Raw genomic sequence first — 9,756 nt, 5'->3', positions numbered from 1 at the left:
GAGGCAGGTGCTGTTCCTATCTTTTCTTTTTAACCCTGTTTCCATTAGACTTTGTAAACCAGGGATCAGAGGGACATTTATTTTGGATGGATTTATTATTGCTTGTATGATTGGGGAGGCCCCAAACCAAGATCAAGGCTGCATGTGCTGGGCCCTGCACTGATGCATAGTGAGAGACAGGCCCTGCCTCAAATAGCTTATAATGTAAGTGGACAAGCTAGAGGGTGAGAAGGATCAAGAGGTCCTAGTGGAGAAGAAACTCACCAGGAGCTCTCAGGGCCAGGCTGCGGCACAAAGGGCTAATGCAATCCTTGGGTGCATACACGGGAATTGGGGTAGGGAGGTGATTTCACCCCTGGAGATGGCAGTGGTGAGATGAATACTGCCTCCCGTTCTGGTGTCCACATTTTAAAAAAAGATGTTGGAGAAGGGGGGCAGAAAGGGCCCAAAACATAATTCCAGGGCTGCAGAAAACACCTTACGGTGAGAAACGTAAAGCGCTGGCATGGTTTAGCTGATCTAAAAGAAAAATGAACGGTGCCTCAATTTCAGTGGATCGGTGCCTGCTGGAGACTAAAAGACTCCCCCAGCTGCTGGAGAAAGTCAGAATGAGAATCAAGGGCTGCAACCAGACAAATTCCAAGTAGGAACAAGGCACCAGGGAGGGCAATTTACCACTGGAACGATCTGCCAAGGGAAGATGTGACTTCCTTGTCTCTTGACATCTTTAGCTCCAGCCTGGAGGCCTTTCTGGAAGTGATGCCTGGGCTTGATAAAGGGGTGAAATTTAACAGCCTTATTCTGTAGGAGGTCAAACTAAATGATCTAATGGTCCATTCTGGCCTTAAGCTCTACGAAACTATGCAGTGACTTGCCCAAGGTCCCAATCAGTCAGGGGCAGAACTAGGAATACAATCTGGTTCTCACAATCCCAGAGTCGTGCTGCCATCTGACCCTAAACCTCATCTCCTTTGAGAGATCTTTTTGGCAATGAGGTCGTGCCCTCTCCCCAGTCTCCAGCTAGGAATTAGAAGGTCTGTTCTGAAGATGCAGGTAGGGTCTGTGCCCTGAATAGATATTAAGGTCAGAAGGGACCATTATGATCATCTAGTCCGACCTCCTGCACAATGCAGGCCACAGAATCTCACTCACCCACCCACCCACTCCTGCGAAAAACCTCTCACCTATGTCTGAGCTATTGAAGTCCTCAAATCATGGTTTAAAGACTTCAAGGAGCAGAGAATCCTCCAGCAAGTGACCCGTGCCCCATGCTACAGAGGAAGGTGAAAAACCTCCAGGGCCTCTTCCAATCTGCCCTGGAGGAAAATTCCTTCCCGACCCCAAATATGGATGATGCCTGGTTAGGCAAACCTGGCATAGCTATATCTTTAGAATCTTCCCAGCTCCTCTAACAAATTCAATGCGATCACACAAGTGAAGCTGTTAATTGGGAAGGTATAAAAGCAGAGGTGCTGTGTGGAAAGTTTCACACCTCCCTTGACAGCTAGAAAGGGGTGAGGGTGGAGACTGACTGAATAAAGGCTTAAAAGTCTCCATTTGAAGATGGGGAAGAGATATGGCCCTTGATTCACCAGATGCTTTGAAGGGCCGCTGTCATCTTGAAACCCCAGACTTGAAGAAGGGCTCTGTGGGAGCTTGAAAGCATCTCTCTTACCAACAGAAATTGATCCAATAAAAGATAGCACCTCTTAGCTTGAAATCTAGTTAGTTCCAAAAAAAGAAGTCTCCAAGTACTTCCAGGTTCTCCTGCCAGTTTTTGTGGGTTTATAATCATGTTTCCCTGTAGATAAAAATAATTCGCTCCTGCCTGTTCTGGGGGAGACCTGCATGAAGTACAGATGCTGGTTGTAGCGTTGACAGTGCAAGATAAAATTACTCTGGTTTCCTGATTGTTTATTTTTAAGCTGGTTTGTTTATAGGGCTCTTAGGAGTTAATTAGTACACAAATAATGCTGTAAAAAATCCAGATGGAAGCATTAGTTTTATTAAAAAGTTGACCTCTCCTTTAGGATCCAATTAGAGCCAGAAAAGTGAGCTGGAGTTTACAGCAGGTTGGATTCTCTCTGAATCCCCGTTGCTCCCTTTCAGACATGAAAGACTTTCCTAATTGCTAACGCTGCAGCCTGCTCCTCTGGAAAGCCACCCATTGCTTCTGCGCCTCACCCTTCCCGAGGTGTGAAGATTCTGCAGTTGGAAGCTGATGGCTTTGCTGATGCGCAAAGCAGAAGACAGTCCAGCTGGCTTCCCCATAACAGTGTCTGCCCTTGCAAGGAGTTATTTATTATCAGTGCTGTAGTGGCTCAGGCCCCCTGGTACTAGGCGCTGCATAAATTCATTCAGGATGGTCCCTGCCCCAGGGAGCTTACAAGGTGTAAGAGAAGAGACAACCGCTGATTACAGACAGATGGGGAAGTACAAGGAAAGGAGGAGATTATTTTGACCAGCATGCCAGGCAGGGGAGTCAGCACACCAGCTGCCTGGTCGCTGTTCAGTTTTTTGTAGGCACAGGGGAAGTTGTAAGGTGGGATTTGAAGGAGGCTAACGAGGTAGCTTTGTGGGAGTTTAAAGGCAGTGGGAGAAAGGCTGGAGGTGCTCGTTTGGAAGTGTAACAAGGAGGCCGTGGAGGCTGCCTCGTGGTCTGCTCACAGGCAGGACTTGACCTTCCCATAGTGAATGAGAGATGATTAGGGGAGTGGCTGTGAAGGGCGTTGCAGAGGAAGACCAGAAGTTTGTGTCTGATGCAATGCAGCAGGGGTAGTCAGTGGAAGGATGCAGAGGGGTAGGGATCCAGCCAAAGGGACAAGCTGGGAAATTCTCTTAGACTTGTGCGGGCTGACCGACTCCACACTAACCGGAGCAAGACATAGGGCACTACTGGGCTAGGGAGGCCCCACCCCTTAGCAGCTGCAGGGCGTACTCCAGGTGGAGGGATCTTTTAAAAGGGCACTAGGAGCTGTGGGAAGAGCGGCTCAAAAGTGGAAATCCATATCCTCCCCCTCACCTCCACACACCTTTGTGAGCTGAAACCCCCAAGAGGCCCCGAAGAATGGGATGTGTCTCCCCCGGCAGTCTAAGCATGCCCCCAACCGGAGGAACCACAGTCCGGTAGGAAGCAACCCAGGAGGCTGTTTAAACTAGGGTGGACCAAGGAGGGGACCGGACACTGCAACATCCCTTTAGAGCCCTGGGTTGGGACCCCGTGGAGTGGGAGGGCCTGGGTCCCTTTTTCCCTGCTCCCATTCCCCTCTGTCATGCCAGACCCCTGGGGAGAAGAAGGGACGCCCAGGAGGGACTGAGGTGGGACCATCTCCAGAATGAGCAGATGGTTGAGAACTGCCTGACCACTAGGCCAGCTGGCTAGCGCACTGACCCGCTACAGCAGCTGGGGAGCTGTGACTCAGGGGTTGGTGGGGGCGGCCCTGGGAACGTTTCGGGTTAGGAGGAAGGGGGTCGTCCTGACAGAATCACTGTTGCAGCCCTAATAGTTTGGAAGCAAAAATGAATGCTATAAAACCCTTCCTGTCGGAGCCCAGCACGCGAGGCCCAGGGCAGGGCGAGTTTATCCCGCTGCCGGTGCTACCAGGGTTGCAGCAGCGCGGGTGTAGCTGTGGGCCTGGCTCTTCGGTCTCTCTGGGCCAGAGCCTGCTGTGCTGCTGTGGGGTGGGGGGCCTCAGTTCGTTTGCCTCGCTGGATACTGAACTCAACCTCAACAGCAATCATTAAAACCCTGCCCCTCTGGCCACTAGGTGTCACTGCCCAAAATAAAAATCCACAGGTGGGAAACAAGAGCCTGGCTCCTCATAGGCATTTGGGTGCCCAACTCCTAAAACTCGATGGGAGTTAGGCACCTAAATGCCTTGTAGGAGCGAGGCCGAGGCATCAGCCCAACACTGCTACCTTCCTGCTGGCTCCTCTCGCAGGAGCGACGGCTGGAGCAGCCTTGATTGAGTGCACCTGGGGCTAAACATCTGGCTGCACCCACTCATGGCAGGGGAGAAGGATCAGACCCGGCATACAATGAGCCCATCTGCTCCCGTGGGAGCCCTTGGCCCCTTCCTTAGCAGGACTGTGGGTGTACTTTGCAATGGTGTGGTTCACTCAGTGGGGCCTAGTGGGTAGAAAGTTGGCCTGGGCTCAGGAGACCTGGGTTCTATTCTGGGCTCTGCCACTGGTCTGCTGGGTAACCTTGGGCAAGCCACTGCCATGCTGCCTGCCTCAGTTTCTCCAGCTGGAAAAACGGGGTGATGTTACCGATCTCCTTTGTACAGGTCTTTGAGAGCTGCTGATGAAAAGAACTAGAGACTATTGTTAAGGGAGTTAGGCACTCAGCTCCCAATGGATGCCAATGGGAGTTGGGCACCTTGATACTTAGGATCCATTGAAAAGTCTAGCCTTGGATACTCTGTACCTTAGAAATACTTCTTATAACATATCTCCAGCTCTTATCTAGCACTGCACATCCATAGATCTCAAAGCACTTTACAAAGGAGGTCAGTATCATTATCCCCAGATTGCAGATGGGGAAACTGAGACACAAAGCAATGAAGTGACTTGCCCACGGTCAGCCAGCAGGCCTGTGGCACAGCCAGGAATAGAACCCAACTCTCCCGAATCCCCCTCCTGTGCACTACCCTCTCACCCACACTGCCTATCGAGTGGCTGGGCCCACGTGACACCATGAAGTTCTTGACTGCAAGAGTGTGGTGTTTATGTTGCTGTGGATTGTGATGCCATCGCGGGCTATTCCAAAAACCCAGCGCAGTCAGCCTTTTGGCTTTAATCACATGTCATATCACCTTAATATCTGCTCTGCCCTCTCTCTGGGGACCACGTTCTGCAATTGCTGCTGACCAGACTTCAGCCTGGTTATTTTTCATCCCTCACTGGGAGGATCGTAAGATGCCCTTTGCAGCTGCCTTGCTAGACCTATAGGAAAACAGCTGCTTAAAAGGTTAGAGGAGGGGACTGGGGGTCAGGACTCTTGACTGCATCTATTTCTGGCTTTGCCACTGACTCACTGTGTGATGGGACTAAACCTCCACCTCTCTCTGCCTCAGTTTCCCCCCCTGCAATACAGGGACGACAACAGGAACCGATTCACAGTCATACCCCCTTTAAGGAACAGAGCAGAGCTACGAGGGGGGAAGTAATTATACACCTGCATCCAGCACCAGATGTGTCCATTGAAGAGCTAGCTATCAAGTTACACCTGAGCTAGCTCACGGCCTAATGGCCCGGCCTCCAGAGCCACAGGTTTATAGGCACTGAGCTGAGACGGAGTAGAGGTGCTTGGTGAGTGTGATTCTATCTATGCGTGGGTTTTGAAAGAGAGTATCTACCACTGATCCTTGGGACTGTGATTATACGGCTTGCCTTTTCTCCTCTGTGCTTTGGTTGTGTGTCATTAAGGGCTGTGTGTACACAAACACGTTGTAGTATTTTAACTGGACTGGTATAGTTGAAGCAGTAGGATTCCCTACCCAGCCTGGGGATGCAGATACAGCAGTAAGTGCTTATGCTTGCACAGCTCATTGCTGTCTGGGAAGGGGAATAAGCTATATTGGTGTAACCATGTCCACTCCAGGGGTTGCACCGATTATAATTAACTATCCTCTGGGGAGAATATACCAGGGACCAAAGGGCTCCCTAATATAATCTATCAGGAAGAGGCAGAACAAGAACTAAGGGCTGAAAGTTAAAGCCAGACAAATTCAAATTAGGAATAAGGCACAAATCTTTAACCACTGGATCAAACTGCCAAAGGAAGCGGTAGATTCTCCATCTCTTGAGGGCTTCAGATCCAGGCTGGCTGCCTTTCTGGAAGTGACCCTTGAGTCAAAAAATGAGTGATTGGGTTCCATGCAGGGGTAGGTGGGTGAAATTCTCTGGCCTGCAGAGGTCAGACTAGATGATCCCATCTGGCTTTAGAATCCATGACTCGATGGTACATTTCCCTGTATCGTTTCTCAACTGGCCGCCCTTTAATTCAATCTGCAGTACATCTCTGCCTGCGTGATGGGCTTTTCTTCCAAAGGCAGCGCTCTCTGACGATGCATCTTCCCTGATTTATATCTGCCCCAGAGCCCGGAAGAGAGGGATCTACTCACACGCTAGCTTGATCCCAGCAACTGACTGCCCATCAGCCAGGAGCCAGAGATAAACTTCAGTCACAATAAACATGGGCTAGATCTGCAGCCTAGAAAGTCTCCATGTCCCATTAGAGCAAGCACGCTAAGGAGATCTGGGTTCAATTCCAGGCTCTGCCACAGACCTTCTGCGTGGCCTGGAGAAAGTCACTTAGCCCTAGAATGGATCCTCTCCTATTCCCGCCCCCGCCTGGCATCTTTGATAATTCACTGTATCAGGTCTGTGCTGCCCTAATCTTTAATATCTCTTATATCTAATATCACCTTGCAATGCAGGTGCTTAACCAGTCCTGCAGTCCCCCATAACAGCCGTGTTCCTCACAGCCGTGGCTGCTCTGCAGGGGCCCATCAAAGCGTCTGCTTCCTCTGTTTGTATTCTTCAGTTCTGAGAAGCCGAAATGCCATACAATGAAAGCTCTGAAAGGGCCCAGGCAGTAGGACAATTACAGCCTGTAATTTGGTGCCATTTACGGTACAGTTGGATTTAATTTCACAGCCTGCCACTCAGGGAGGTGGTTGTTAAGGCTACCAACAGACTTGGCAAAATGGGTGGAAAATGATTCTTTTCAAACAGATCCTAGCTGAAATGTTTTTTTCCCCTCCTGCCTCCAACCCCCCCGCCCCCCGCAATGGAAATAAATTCCTGTGCGAGATGAGTTTGTGTGTGTGTGTGTGTGTCTGTCTCAATTTGGTTCCCGGTGGCCATTGAACAATTGGTAACTAATGGAGAGGCTCTCTACTGAGGCTTCCCACAAAGGTGTCAGCCAAGGATTGAAATCCCCTCCCATCCCCGCAAGGGCAGGGTTGAGGCAGGCTGACCCAGTGAGCCTGTGTAGGGAGCCAGCCCCCTTGCTGCTCTGCCTGGCCCTGATCTCAGAATCCCCAAGGACCTTCAGGGCTGTCTGTCCCCCCTCCCCCTTAATCCAACTTTCATTATTATGTATATTCTGGTAGCCCCAAGAGAGATCAAGGCCTCACTGTGTTGCCTAGAGACAGTCCCTGCCCCAGAGCTTAACACTATTTAGACTCCTACTAACTCCCATTGATTTCCACTGGCACCTTTGGAAAAAGCCGGCCCTCGAAATCTAAGTAGCAGATTTATTATCCCTGTTTTACAGATGGGGAGTCCAGGAGAGGCCAAGATGTTCCAGAGTGATCTCCTGGGTGCCCCATGTGAGGTGCCTTCAAAGGGTCTGATGCTCAGGAAGTGGTGAGGAGCCAGCATCTGGACCTCAGGGCTCCTTTAAAGCATCTGGTGTTAGACTCTCCCAAATGGCCAGTCACTTATTGAAACCTTGGGCTAAGTGACTTTCCCCAGGCCACATAGCAGGTCCGTGGCAGAGCCAGGAATTGAACCCGGATCTCCTTAGAGTGCTTGCTCATTGGGGCAGGGACCATTTCTTTGTACAGCGCCTAGCGCCGTGGGATCTTGAGCCAAGACGGACTTGTAGGTGCTCCTGTAATGCTCCTAATAGTCATAAAAATGTACAGCGCCCGGCATAATTGCACTTGATCCTTGACTGAGGCTCCTAGGTGACACAACCTTTAATAAACCTCCTGAGTCCCATTCCAGCATCTCCACATCCTTGAATGGCAACAGATCTATACGGACGGCCTGAGATCCTTGTTTAATCTCCAGCAAGACCGTGGTATTTACACAGCCACAAATAATAACGGATAGAAGAGCAATAAAATGCTGCTGCAGTTTCTGATGATAAAAGCTTCTCAGGGGAATCCCAGGATGAGTAATAAACGGCATATGGCATGAGCTGGGGCAGTGATTCCGTCTTTAATAGCCTTCGCCGCTGCTTAACTGCATCTTAAAAGTGGGCTGCGGGAGTGCGGACTTGCTGCGTCGCAGCTGTACACTTAGGGACTCGACAAGGGAGAAGGGGACTTGCTGGGTCTTCGCTCCATTTGTTGACGTGGCGCTCAGGATCGGGGAAGCTGTAGGCGTGACTAGCTGGCTCTGGTCAGAGTGTGCCTTCCCCCCCAGTTAGAGCCCGTTTCACCAGCGTAACTTTTGGCAACGCGGATTGTTTTGTTGTCTGGCACCACTGGGGGGTGGGCCACCTCTCCGTGTGTATGGACGCAGGGAGCAGGTAAGGAGGTGGCTGCATGGGAAGGAGGGTTTCTGACAGTGCTAGCAATAGGACCCATGTGTCCTGAATTCCCCATCGCTGGATCAAACCACTCGACCGCATGCCCTTTCGGTCGGGAACAGAACCCAGCATTCCTGGCTCCCCATCCGTGGATCGGACCACTCGATCTGTCAGGGATAGAATGGAGCTGACTTGAAGGGAGAGAATCTCTTTATACCAACATCCATTTCCTGGGCGTGGGCCTTTCCTCACGGCCTCTTCCCCGCTGCTGCTATTTCAGATACCGATGGCAGAACAAACACTATTGGCTCTCAGTGTTCTCTGGGTTGGGAAGCCACCAGAAACCACTCAGGGCTGCAGTATAGGGGTGTAGAATCGTAGAATATCAGGGTTGGAAGGGACCTCAGGAGGTCATCTAGTCCAACCCCCTGCTCAAAGCAGGACTAATCCCCAACTAAGTGATCAGCCTCTTCCTACCCACCGTGGTCTGGCTCTCCCCTCGCTTAAACCAGCTTCCCCCCGATTCAATGGACAGTAGTGGGGATGTCCCTTTATCCCGCCCTGCCTAAGTGAGGTCAGATTCAGAGCCCTGAGAACCGAACGGACTTGTCACCATTTGGTTTAACGCTCTGCGCGGTGTTTGACCTGGGCAGAGACTCTATCAATCGCTGTGACACGTGTGAGGCGGGAAAGGTGCCTGCTCTGAGGTGCTGGCAGGACAGATGTACGGAGAAAGGCATGGGGGCCTAACAGCAAAGGGCAGTGGAGCCTAGTGTGAAAGTTCATCTGGTGGCTTGACTGATAGATGTAATACAGGGATAGATTTTTAAGGCCAGCCCTGACACAGGTCAGACAATTTCCCCTGGTTACCCCTCTATTCAGCCTAATAACCTGTGTCTGGCTAAAGCGTCGTCCAGAGAGGAATGCAGTCTGGATCTGAAGACCTCAAAATATGGAAAATCCACCACTTCCCTTGGCGGTTTGTTCCACTGATTAGTCACCTTCCCTGTTAAAAATTGACACCTTTTTCCTAACTTCCATTGGTCTGGCTTCAGCTTCCAGCCATTGCTTCTTGTTCTGCCTTTCCCCGCTAGATTAAGGGGCCCTGTAGTACCTGGTATATTCTCCCCATGAAGGCACTTGCCCAAGGTACCAGAGAACTCCACAGGTTTTGTCTGGGTATTTTCCTTTGGCCTGGTAGCTACTGCACAGGACTGGGGTGCAGGAGAGCTGGGTTCTATCCTTGGCTCTGTTACTGGCCTGCTGAGTGACAATGGGCAAGTTACATCTACTCTCTGTGCCTCAGTTTCCCCATCCATAAAACGGGGATAATGAAGCCAACCTCTTTTGTAAAAGTGCTTTGATATCTATGCCTGAAAAGAGCTATGGAGTCCTGCCTCAGCACGGGGGCATAAACGAGGTGAGGTTCCTTCCAACCTTCCCTTTCTAGGAGTCTGTTATTGATTAATCCCTAAGGTGGGATTTGC

The sequence above is a fragment of the Lepidochelys kempii genome, chromosome 24, assembly GCF_965140285.1.
Source record: "Lepidochelys kempii isolate rLepKem1 chromosome 24, rLepKem1.hap1, whole genome shotgun sequence".
Classification (NCBI taxonomy): domain Eukaryota; kingdom Metazoa; phylum Chordata; order Testudines; family Cheloniidae; genus Lepidochelys; species Lepidochelys kempii.
Note: the sequence above shows the minus strand (reverse complement) of the source record.